This window comes from Macrobrachium nipponense, chromosome 47 (genome assembly GCF_015104395.2).
Source record: "Macrobrachium nipponense isolate FS-2020 chromosome 47, ASM1510439v2, whole genome shotgun sequence".
NCBI lineage: Eukaryota > Metazoa > Arthropoda > Malacostraca > Decapoda > Palaemonidae > Macrobrachium > Macrobrachium nipponense.
The window spans coordinates 16,137,502-16,150,843 of NC_087222.1; the positions used below are offsets into that span (position 1 = coordinate 16,137,502).

At 36.6% G+C, this 13,342-nt stretch overlaps 2 pseudogenes; one reads left to right on the plus strand and one right to left on the minus strand.

The window, feature by feature from the left end:
• Positions 1-13,342, plus strand: part of LOC135204727 (zinc finger protein OZF-like) — a 177,097-nt pseudogene that overhangs the window by 32,177 nt on the left and 131,578 nt on the right.
• On the minus strand, positions 2,457-3,428 carry LOC135204548 (gastrula zinc finger protein XlCGF7.1-like; annotated as a pseudogene).

Consider the following 13,342-nt stretch of genomic DNA (forward strand, 5'->3'; position numbering starts at 1 on the left):
GAGGCCAAAGTCACTGGGTACTGTCACATCTATAATCTTTGCTGTTTATTCCTTGTCCCAGATCACAACATCAGGTCTTATAGCACCTCCTTCTATATACATATCTTCCTGTTGGAATTTCCTTGTCATAAAAGATGGCAACAGCCTATTGGAGGTGACTGGATCTGGTTCATGCTCCTATACTTTTCCTTTTACTTCAGTTCTGTATACTTTACACATTTTGTTGTGGTGGGCTGTGTAGTGACCATCTGCAAGCAGTCTTGCAGGCTGATATCAGATGACTAACACTCAATCACTGCTTGAAAAATCCTACATGGATCATTTGCTGATATGCATGGCATTTTCTTGAAGCTCTTTGTTAGGAAGCCTTGATCTTGTGCTCCTATTATCAGTCTTTCTCCATCAAAACCTAGATCTCCATTTCTTATAAAGCTGAGTGACTCTTTGTTGTCTATGAAACTTTTTTCCATTTCTTGAAATCTTCCTGCTCTACCATTGTCTTTCTACCTTTCCATTCGAAGTCTCTCCTCTCTGTGACTGTATTTCTGCTTGGTCTTCATGGCTATCGTTTTTGCTGGAGTCTGTTCAGTACCCTCGGTCTTCTATCAGATCTCCTGCAAAGCTCTTAGCCTGTTTTGTTATTGATGTTAGTTGGCTCAGGGCTCCATTATGGTGTTGGGCAACCTTTTTGATGTTTTCGTCCTCAGAGCTTTTCAAGTACTGCCCTATACTTACTATTGTTGCTCTGTAGGCCTTGTTGATCTCAGTCAGGCCTAATCCACCTTCTCTGTGAGGAAGATATATTCTGTCCACACACTGGTGTCTGTATGTGACTTTGTGTAGGGTGAGAATCTTCCTGGTTTTAATATCCATCCTGTCTAACTCTCCTTGTGTCCAGTCTACAATGCCAAAACTATATGTCACCAGTGGTATTACCAGCTGGTTTATGGCAGTGATCTTGTTGTTTGATGTTAATTCTGACTTACGTATCTTCTTTCAGCAGCTGATGTATTCTTTCTCTGTCTTTTCTCTCATTTTCTTGTATTTCATATATCCCGTCTGCTATGACTCCTGTGACCCATTTGTAGGTTGGTCATAGACAGCAGATGACCCTATATTTGTTAGGGAGCTGAGTCTCAGAGCTCTTAGGGAGAAGATTGGTTGTGAGCCACTCTGGTGATTCTTCTCCTTTCACTATTCTTGAAAAGGCTTGCACTTAAGTGTGGTGTAGTGCTGTGATCTTTTTAAGCCAGAAATTTTAGATCTTGCCTATTCTTGGGGTCTTGAAATGAATATATTCTTTTAGTTTTGTTATTTTTTCTGTGATGAAGCTTACTGGTGGCATTTGCTGTTTCTGGCTGTTCTTCTGCCTAATAGTGTCAATCCATGAATTCTCTTGGTGTTGTCAAGGGTCTTCAAACAGTGGCCTCCAAAATCTCTCTAGGTCTTCCTTGCTTGGTGGTGTTCGTACCTCCACTGTTTCTTTCATGTTTCTATAAACAATCTTTGGATTTTCACCAAAACAATGCCTATTTATCTGTTTTGCTTTTATCTCCTGTTATTTGTTTTTTCTCATTTGTGCAGCTAGGGCCTTACTAGTGCCAATTGCCACTCAATTGTTCATCCCCTATTCTGTATTATTCTTTATTTTCCTTATTTTTTGAGCAGATTTTTTAAGTGATATTGATCTGTCATATAGTTGGTCATTTGAAAAATATCTGCCTTAAATGGTTTATTTTATCATATTGTTTCTTTTTCCTCTTCAGTATGTAATATCATATGAAGTTTAAGTTTTGTAGTCTGGGAAAATGGTTTTCCACATTCGTTGCAAATGAATGAATTCTCTCCAGTGTGGGTTCTCATATGAATTGTAAGACTATCTTCCTGGGAAATGCTCTCCCACATTCCTTGCAAATGAATGGCTTCTCTCCAGTGTGGGTTCTCATATGCATTGTAAGATGTGGTTTCTGGGAAAATGCTTTCCCACATTCCTTGCAAATGAATGGCTTTTCTCCAGTATGTAATCTCATATGAACTTTAAGACTATGTTTCTGGGAAAATGCTTTATCACATTCCTTGCAAATGAATGGCTTTTCTCCAGTATGTAATCTCATATGAACTTTAAGACTTAGTTCATGGGAAAATGCTTTCCCACATTCCTTGCAAATAATGAATGGTTCTTTTCTCCAGTATGTAATCTCATATGAAACTTTAAGACTTTGTTTCTGGGAAAATGCTTTATCACATTCCTTGCAAATGAATGGCTTTTCTCCAGTATGTTAAAAGTTAAGTATATCTTAGTTTTACCAGACCACTGAGCTGATTAACAGCTCTCCTAGGGCTGGCCCGAAGGATTAGATATTTTTACGTGGCTAGGAACCAATTGGTTACCTAGCAACGGGACCTACAGCTTATTGTGGGATCCGAACCACACTATATCGAGAAATGAACTTCTATCACCAGAAATAAATTTCTCTGATTCCGCGTTTGACCGAGCCGGGGGGGAATCGAACCTGGGACCACCCGATTGGCAGCCCAGCTCGAAAACCACTCGTCCAGCGTGGAACTTCTCCAGTATGTAATCTTATATGAAGTTTAAGACTTTGTTTCTGGGAAAATGCTTTTCCACATTCGTTGCATATGAATGGATTCTCTCCAGTGTGGATTCTCATATGAATTGTAAGATGATCTTTCCTGGGAAATGCTTTCCCACATTCCTTGCACACGAATGGCTTCTTTCCAGTGTGGGTTCTCATATGAATTGTAAGATGTGGTTTCTGGGAAAATGCTTTCCCACATTCCTTGCAAATGAATGGCTTTTCTCCAGTATGTAATCTCATATGAACTTTAAGACTTAGTTCATGGGAAAATGCTTTCCCACATTCCTTGCAAATGAATGGCTTTTCTCCAGTATGTAATCTCATATGAACTTTAAGACTTTGTTTCTGGGAAAATGCTTTCCCACATTCCTTGCAAATGAATGGCTTCTCTCCAGTATGTAATCTCATATGAAGTTTAAGACTTAGTTTATGGGAAAATGCTTTCCCACATTCCTTGCAAATGAATGGCTTTTCTCCAGTATGTAATCTCATATGAAGTTTAAGACTTAGTTTATGGGAAAATGCTTTCACATCCTTGCAAACGAATGGCTGGCTCCAGTATGCAATCTCATATGAAGCTTAAGACTTTGTTTCTGGGAAAATGCTTTCCCACATTTCTTGCAAATGAATGGCTTTTCTCCAGTATGTAATCTCATATGAACTTCAAGTTTTGGAGTCTGGGAAAATGGTTTTCCCTTTCGTTGCATATGAATGAATTCTCTCCAGTGTGGGTTCTCATATGAATTGTAAGACTATCTTTCCTGGGAAATGCTCTCCCACATTCCTTGCACACGAATGGCTTCTCTCCAGTGTGGGTTCTCATATGAATTGCAAGTAAATTTGGTTTCTGGGTAAAATGCTTTCCACATTCCTTGCAAATGAATGGTTTTTCTCCAGTATATAATCATATGAACTTTAAGACTTAGTTCATGGGAAAAGCTTTTCACAGAAAACATTCCTTGCAAATGAATGGTTTTTCCAATCCAGTATGTATTCTCAAGGTTATGTATCTCATGAAGTTTAAGACTTTGTTTCTGGGAAAAAGCTTTTCATTCTGGGATGCTTTTCCACAATTTCGTGACAGATAGAATGGATTTTCTCCAGTGTGGATTCTCATATGAATTGTAAGACGATCTTTCCTGGGAAATGCTTTCCACATTCCTTGACACACGAATGACTTCTCTCCAGTGTGGGTTCTCATATGAATTGTAAGATGTGGTTTCTGGGAAGAATGGTTTCCCACATTCCTTGCAAATGAATGGCTTTTCTCCATATGCAATCTCATATGAACTTTAAGACTTAGTTTAAGGGAAAATGCTTTCCCACATTCCTTGCAAAATGAATGGCTTTTTTTCTCCAGTATGTAATCTCATATGAACTTTAAGACTTAGTTTATGGGAAAATGCTTTCCCACATTCCTTGCACATAAATGGCTTCTTTCTAGTATGGATTTTCATATGAACTATAAAGATTACGTTTCAAGGAAAATGCTTTCCCACAGTCATTGCATATGAATTTCTCTCTGTTAGGATTGTGATATTTTTTGTAAGATTAACTTTCTTGTAAATTGCTTTCTCACAGTCATTGGATATGAAAGGCTTCTCTCCATTGTCACGGACTCTTCTTTCTTGTTTTACATCCTTTTGCAAGTTTTGTTGATGTTTTTCATTCACTATTGAATTCATTTCATATGAATATTCATCATCTTCATTAGACTCACAGAATTCCTCTGGCTCTATTTTGATGTCCCTTAATGGATCCAGAGACAAAAAGTCTCCATCACTGGTTCCACTAAAGGCAGCCATGTTGATGGTTTTCTTGATTTTTGGAAGGGTTGTGATAATGCACCCTCACTTTCACTTTTCAAAGGAAATTCTAAAGAATGTTTTGGATTCATTTTAGCCTTATGTCCTGTCCTGTTCTGTAATGACAATGTGTTCAATTCACAACTCTTAACATAAAATTGTTTACAAATAATTACTGAATAAATCTGTTAAAAAGTTAAGTACAATATCTTGAAGGACTACAAAACAGATTTCACTGCTGATGTATGAACCTAATATTCAACACAAATTTTACTTGTTGTTTAAATTTGTTAAAATACGCATACAGTAATTCACTGTTGTCTCATATGCTTAAGAGTTGCTATTGGTAATGTTCCATGTAGTACCATTAAACAACATGCATTTAGCAAAATCCATGATGCTAAATCAAAACTGACGAAGGAAGGAAGGTTCTTCTGAGGGAGAATCTGAAATCAAACAATGCAACACCAGAGTTAGGAAACATATGTCAGAACTGAATCAACAAAATAATAATCAAATTCAATTCAGGTTCCCATAAATGGTCTTAGGGCAAAGTGTGCATTTGATAGTTTTATCCAAACATTAATACAAATCTAACCAAAACATTGTCCAGACACAGCATCAAAACATTCCTGAGCAACAATGCAACAATAGATTAACAGGTAATATTGACGCCACCACCTCACATCTGTAAACCTTCTTAGCTTGAACATATCTTATTAACAAATCAAAGGCCGAGAATAGAAAATGCAAGAGACCAGCATAAGAGTTTTTTGAGATAACAGCAGAAAGGGTACAGTTCACAGCAAATGCTTAATTTTGTGACCCAGCTATACATAACACCATATTATCCACAAATGCGGTAGATAATAAAAGAAAAAGAAAAAAAAAAGTAAGGGTGAATTGAGTAGTAATTTGAAGAGAGATTAAAGTTTTCAAATTACGTAGTTTCACTGATTGTTATTGTTGATACAATACATGAGTAGCTATTATGACCAGCAACACTGATGACAGTATTGGAAGGTATGTGCTGCTACATTTCTTTAAATATGACATTTTTTAAGAGCTATACGAACCAGAGCTTTTTATGAAGGAGTAGCTTTCAGTGCATGTTGGAAATGGGTTAACTGGTGGTTAAGAAGAGTGAGTAGGGTAATGAACAAAGAGGGGTGGCTGTGATGGGAGATTTGATATAAGGTTTATGTTTGTATACCTAAGAAAATTTCATATTACAGCATTTCCTCAATTAGTGTATCTGCATTTGCATGGCTTGCGACTTGGCAATATATTCACATTTAACTCCAGCCCTACCAAAATCTACATGAATGTATACATACATAAATAAAAATAAATAGTGTAAAAAGCCCTTTTGGTTTTCAATGCTGCAAAGGTGGAATAAATACAATTTTTTTAAGTAATTTGTATTTTTCCTAATATACAAACCCGAAGGTCTTTACATATGGATATGATTGCAGCGCAAGCTGGGAAAACCACTGTTTAACTTTAAATAAGGTGGTTAACTATCAACGGTAGAGTGGGAGTCCCCCCACCCCTATCCTTATGTTTCACTTTAACCTTCTGGCTCAGGTAGCAGAATGAGGGGAGGCTTGAGGTGGGACATTTATGTAAAGACCTGTAGGTTTGTATGTCCAGAAAAATACAAATTACTTAAAATATTTGTAGTTTGTTCCTAAATAAATACAAACCTTCGGTCTTTATGTATGTATTAAAGGCACTAGTAGTAACATATAATATTAAATAATTAAATAGTGGGGTTGATAACCTTAGCTCTTGCCGGTTAGAGACAAATGCAAAACACTGGATTCCTCGAAGATGCTGAGATGAAAAAAACAAACAGGAAAGCTTACCGGTGCATAATTGGAATCAGTGATGCATTCACGAGTTCCATGTATGTAGCGTGCATAAATCTGTGCGTCAATTGGTGAGTGTGTGTTGGTAATGCACAGAAAATGACATGTAATCTATTGTATAAGAATCAAAGGGGGACTCACTGAAATTGATTGATAGAGTGTCGAACACATCACAGAAGAGGCATTGCAGGTCCATCGGACAAGGTAACAAGTGAACTTTGAAAAAGTTAATATTTATAGTGACGAAATTCAGCTTTTAAAGAAAAGTATAGAGGTGCAGCACACATTTTTTATTGATGAACTTTAATGTTTTATGGTGTCATAATAACTGGTCTCTTTATTTCAGATGGATTCGAAGTCACCATATGGGTTTTCTATTTTGACTGATAAACTATGAATGTTTGGACACTTAGAGGAAAAGGGGTACTTACTTAAATATGATTTTGAGAGGAATATGATAGTTTAACGTTTCTTTTTTGAAGTCATACTTAACTCATTTTATTCCATTTTCATGTTAGCTAATTTTGGGAAATAAAAAGTATATTTTTGTAATTACAAGAGTTTATATTAGCCTAGCTTGAAACTTTGATAATCAGCTAATTTCAGAGATGACATTCAGCATCAAAAGGTAGGCTACGTTACCAGTTAGATTATTTTTATCATTTGTTTAAACAAGTGTCATTTGACCTTGCTAGAGATTTTTCCTCATTAGAGATTTCGGTGGCTAGTGATTAAAAGATACATTCAAGCCTATAGGTAATGTTTCCGAAGAGACTAGAATTAGATAGGTTACGCATATTTTGGGGAAAAGTGGTTATAATTAAGTATTGAGCAACTGACTTGTTGATTTGAGAGGAATTTACCTGATAGTCAGGAATTAAGCCAGGTAGCTACTGCTGGCAGTGATCTTAAATGCTGTTTAGTGTAAAGACATATTCTGTGTTCTGGGGGGGGGGGGGGGGGGGGGGAGGAAGTGAATTTACATGATAACAGGGATTAATTACGCACGGTTGCAAGTGTAGCCAGGTACTGACTTCAGACCTATAAAGACATGAGTGTATAAGTTTATTTCTTATTTGTTTCTCTTTTATTGGTTGTTTAATTTTGCTCACAAGTGTATTGTTTCATTTTTGATGTCCCTCGGGATTCAGCGGACATTAGGGGTTTTGTTGTGTATAGAAAGAAATGTATTAGAAAAAGTGGTATGATAAGTTTCGTTTTTGTGCGTGGCATGAGAGAGAGAGAGAGAGAGAGAGAGAGAGAGAGAGAGAGAGAGAGAGAGAGAGAGAGCAGGCTGCTGGGTGAACGGTTGCACTAACTCATCAGATTTCGGTTCGAGATACATTCTTTTTTTCTCACTAGCTTCTTCCCATTTTCTATAGACCATCGTGACCTTGTAACAGTTCAATCAGCTGATTGACCCTGAACTTGAGAAGCAGCTAGATGTAAATAACGGTTTTTTGGATTGGTGCATGTTTATTTTATCTTTTACAGGTGAATGATATATTATTACTTTTGGGTTGGTGGTTTGTAGGCTCATAAATATATCAATGTTATTAATGTCGGGGCGAATCCTAAAGCATAAGAGTTATAGTAAAGAAGGCAAAATGGCCGACGCAATTACAAGCCAAATGTTAGTGCACAAAATAAACATAAATGCAGGAGTTGGCTGTTTTCGAAGCATTGTTGATGGCGTTTTCTCCCAACCAGTGCAAATTTTTATCAAGGGAGTGAATAACTATTTAAACACCAAGGGAATTAAGGGTGATATAGAGGCGTTTACAGAGGCAAAAGCCTTGTTAGATTTCAATAAAGGGGATTTGTCATTTAGATGCCGTAGTTTTCAGTACACAAAATGTCGGTCATGGACTGAATTGCAAGCATTTTTAAGAGCAGCTGATGGCTCAAAAGAACACGGCATTATTGTAAGAGATTTTAGAGGGCTGTACAAAATTAGAAAAGGCACAACAAGCCTTATTGAGCATAGCTCAAAATTATTGACTCAGCAGCAGGAGAATGGATATAGAAATTGAGAAATTCCAAATGTGTAAATAGGAATAATGTCTCATTTGACAATTTACATAAATTGATGCATTTTGCAATGCTTCTACACGACGTCCCAGATGCAATCGTAGACAGATTTGATGAAAAGATTGAACCTAGTACATCAGACGAGGAACTAATGTATGCCCAAATTCAGAAACATATGTCCAAATGTCCCATAGTGGATAGTACTTTTTTTAATGGAACCTGTCCTAGAAATATGATAAAAAGAGACTTAGATTTTCCTTCTCCGCATTTGTGTGCAAAAGTCTAATATAAGAGAGGATGGATCGATCAAAGGTAATAGCAGTTGTGTTGCTACAATTGTAATAAACCAGGGCACACAAAGAAAGTATGTAGAGTCAAATATTGTGGAATGTGTAAAAGTGTGGATCACTGTTGGCAGGCTTGTCCGTCTCAGATACGGAGAGATGCGATACCTACACCTCAGAAATTTGGGAGTTACAATACGAGAACTTCCCAGGCAGGTCACTTAAAAGGGCAAAGGGATCGTCAAAATTTTTGGAAAGCCAATCAACAAAAAGGGTACAGATGATTTGTACGTGCCATTGTGGTCTCATGGGGGACGCCCCAGAGCCCAGGCCGATAGTATATGGAACAGTGGAGGATGTGGATATCACAATCTTTATAGACACAGGCGCGTCTGTGAATTTAATGGACCATATTCTGTATCAATCCATGTTCTCCCATTACCCTTTGAAACCCTCAACAGAGACGGTGTGTGATGTGCAAGCCCATAGATTAAACACCCTGGATTTTGTTAGAATATGATTTACCTTGGGTGATAGAATGTTAACCCTTAAACGCCGACTGGACGTATTTTACGTCGACATTTTTTGTCTCTCGGGTGCCGACTGGACGTATTTTACGTCGACATACAAAAGTTTTTTTAAAAATTCACGGAAAAATACTTTTAGGCCTACCAGCCGAAAACTCTTGAATCACGCGCCTTGGGGGATGCTGGGAGTTCACGGATCAAGGTGTTGTTTTGTTTACAATCGTTACGCAGGCGCGCAAGGGCGAATTTCTTTCTTGCCGCACTAAAAGTATCTGTGACACATCTCGGAAATTATTTCGTCACTTTGACATAATTTTTTTACCATTTTAAATTAGCCGTTACATGGACTATTATATATGAAAATGTGCGCATTTTTATGTAGAATACAACAAAAAAAATACTCATGATTGTAGCTTTTATCAGTTTGGAGATATTTTCATATAAATAACGATAAGTGGCAAAATTTCAACCTTCGTTCAACTTTGACTCTACCGAAATGGTCGAAAAACGCAATTGTAAGCTAAAACTCTTATATTTTAGTAATATTCAATCATTTAACTTAATTTTGCAACTAATTGGAAGTCTCTAGCACAATATTTCGATTTATGGTGAATTTATGAAAAAACTTTTTCCTTACGTCCGCGCGGTAACTCTTCCGAAAATAATCATACATGCGATTGTGGTAATGTTTGCACCATTTTAAATTAGCCGTTACATAAAGTTTTATATATGAAAATGTGCGCAATTTCATGCCACAATACAACTAAAGGACAAGACCCATGGTTGTAGCTTTTATAAATTTTGAAATATTTTCATATAAAAAATGATAAGTGACAAATTTTCAACCTTCGGTCAATTTTGACTCTACCGAAATGCGGTCGAAAAACGCAAATTGTAAGCTAAAACGCTTATATTCTAGTAATATTCAAGCATTTACCTTCATTTTGCAACAAATTGGAAGTCTCTAGCAAAATATTTCGATTTATGGTGAATTTATGAAAAAAATAACATTTTCTTTACGTCCGCGCGGTAACTCTTCCGAAAAAAATCATACGTGCGATTGTGGTAATGTTTGCACCATTTTAAATTAGCCGTTACATAACGTTTTATATATGAAAATGTGCGCAATTTTATGTATAATACAACAAAAAATAGTTGAAGGTTGTAGCTTTTCTCATTTTCGAAATATTTGCATATAAATCACGATAAATAGAAAAAAAACCACGTTCGGTCAAATTTGACTCTACGAAATGGTCGAAAAACGCAATTGTAAGATAAAACTCTTACAGTCTAGTAATATTCAGTCATTTATCTTCATCGTGAAACAAATTCGAAGTCTCTAGCACAATATTTAAATTTATGGTGAATTTTAAAAAAAAACTTTCCTTCCCTCCGCGCGCGGATTCTCCGCCACAAATCTCCGAAATGCGTTAGGTCCCATTCTCGGAATATTTGCTCCGTTTCATATTAGGCATTCATAGAGTTTTATATATGAAAATGTGCGCAATTTCACGTAGAATAAAACGAAAAATATTTGAAAGTTGTAGCTTTTCTTATTTCCGAAATAATTGCATATAAAAAAATATATATAAAAAAATTCGACATTCGGTCAACTTTAACTCGTCAGATATGGTCGAAAACTGCATTTGTAAGCTAATATTCTTACAGTATAGTAATATTCAATCATTTGTCTTCATTTTGAAAGAAATTGGAAGTCTCTAGGACAATATTTAGATTTATGGTAAATTTTTGAAAAAAAATATGTGTTTACGTCTGCGCGTTACGAATTCATGCATTATTTTGTGATAATATTTTCTCTGTGTTTCTTTTATCGTTTTACAATTTGTTATATACCAAAATGATCGCAATTTAGTGTACATTACAACGAAAAAAAGTAACTTGTTACCTTCAACCGTTTTGCGCACAGCGCGATTTGAATACAATTATATATGAAATTTCGTTTTTGCACTATCATATATCGCATTATTTATATATGATAATGATAATTTTTTCATTTCTGATGGTTGCATACTAAACTTCAGGCAATGACAAAAAAAATGAGCCAAAAATGAACTCTTAATCTTCAAAACTAAGCGCGCTATGATTTTTTGAAAAAAATATTTTTTCCACTCCCGCGCTCAGTCTGAAACGTCTCCGGCACACGGGAGAAATTTTTTTTTTACCGCTTCGGCGTTTAAGGGTTAATAGAGCAGAGGATATGGGGAATACTGAAAACAAGGGTGCTTTTGGGAGTGCTAATGGTAATGATACCTGGGATATGGGGAGTGATGATACCAAAACCCACACTGATGATACAGGAAATAACAGCGGTGATGTCGGTAATGATAAATGGGATATTGAGGGCCATGGTAGTAACAATTTTGGTGGGTTTAACAATGGCATTATGGGTAGTGATGCTGATACTAATACTGATATTATTACTGATACTAACAATGGTGTCTTGGTGGATGCAATGAGAACCACAGGCGGTGATATTTATGGGATCGTGGAACAGAGAGGTACTAACCACAAATATAAATGTGTTTTATCAGAGGATGTTATTTTAATGCCAGGTTCAAAGACTATGGTAAAAGTCAAACTGAGGGAAGTGAAAAACCCCACGGAAGTATGCATAATTGAGGGCAGCGAGAAACTAAGAGGGGTTATTAGCATTGCATCAGTGAACAGTGTATCAAACACTGGTGTTACATGGGTAGAATTACTGAGCTGTAATGATGCAGTTAGGAAATACCAGAAGAATACATACGTGGTAGACCTCCAAGATTGGAGTAATGTCAGTGGTTCAGTAGCTATTGTAAAGGGGAAAACTGAGTTTTCAGAGGCAGAAATGCAATCAAGAAAGAAAACATTTAGAGAACATTAGGTAATGCAGATTATAAAGAGCATATAGAAGCGGTAAGCAAGCTCTTGGCAGAATTTGGGGACATGGTAGCTTTACGAGGGGATAAACTGGGATTGACAATGTGTCAGAACATAATGTAAACTATTAGACGAATGGTATAAAACCCATTTTTATTTCCGTGATAACCGCATACCTTTCAAAATCAGAGAACAGGTAGTAAAAGAGGTCAGTAAATGGGAAGAGGAAGGAATCATTATTCCTAGTGCATCTCCATACAACTTTCCTCTGTTAGCAGTGCCTAAGAACGACGGGTCTGACCGAGTATGCGTCGACTTTAGACATTTGAATGAAAAGACAATTCCTGAGCGTTACCCAGTCTCATGCATACCAGATGTTTTTGTAGAAATTGGGGGACATAATATTAACAGCTCAATTGATTTAGCACAGGGTTTTTTGCAGGTCCATCTTAGTGAAAATAGTAAGGAATATACGGCCTTTTCAGTGCCCACAGGACACTATGAATTTATGTGGATGCCGTTCGGTTTTTGTGTACATGGATGATATATTAATTGCAACAGACTCGATCGTGCAACACCTAGTAGTGCTTAAGGAAGTACTAGGAGACTTAGGCTTGCAGGATTGAAAAATTAAAAGCGTAGCTAAGTGTTCCTTTTTGAAGAAGCAAATCACATATTTAGGTCATGTCATATCTAAGGAAGGGGTTAGAGTAAATGACGATAAAGTCAAAGCAATATCAGATTTTCGTACCCCGAAATCAAAGAAAGAAATTAAGTCATTCCTAGGGATGACATGAGTTTTTCGTAGGTTTGTGAAAGGATTTTCTAACATAGCAGCTCCTCTAACAGATGCATTGTGGGAAGACATTCAATTTCATTGGGGAGAACCGCAACAAGTAAGTTTTCAAAAACTTAAGGACGCATTAATGAATCCCCGAGTTCTGAAATTTCCAGATTTCAGCAAACTGTTCATATTAGTGACTGATGCCAGTCAGGAGGGTATAGGTGCTTGCCTTATGGAAAAATTTGATAGGAGGTTCAATCCCATTGCTTTTTATAGCAGGAAATTTAGGACAAAGGGCAGCAATGAAAGATTATGGCTATCATAGATAAAGAAGCCTTTTGCAATAGTATCAAGTTAGATTAATTTTAAAATGCTACTGATGGTGAATAAAGAAGTCCTTACAGACCACAAGCCATTATTGGATCTTTTTAATAAACCCGATTTGTCGCCCAAAAGAGCTCAATGGTTCTTAACTATCAGGGACTTCGATGCAAATCTCAAATATATAGAAGGCAAATTAAATGTAGTCGTTAGATATGGAAACTTATTTCTTGATGAAA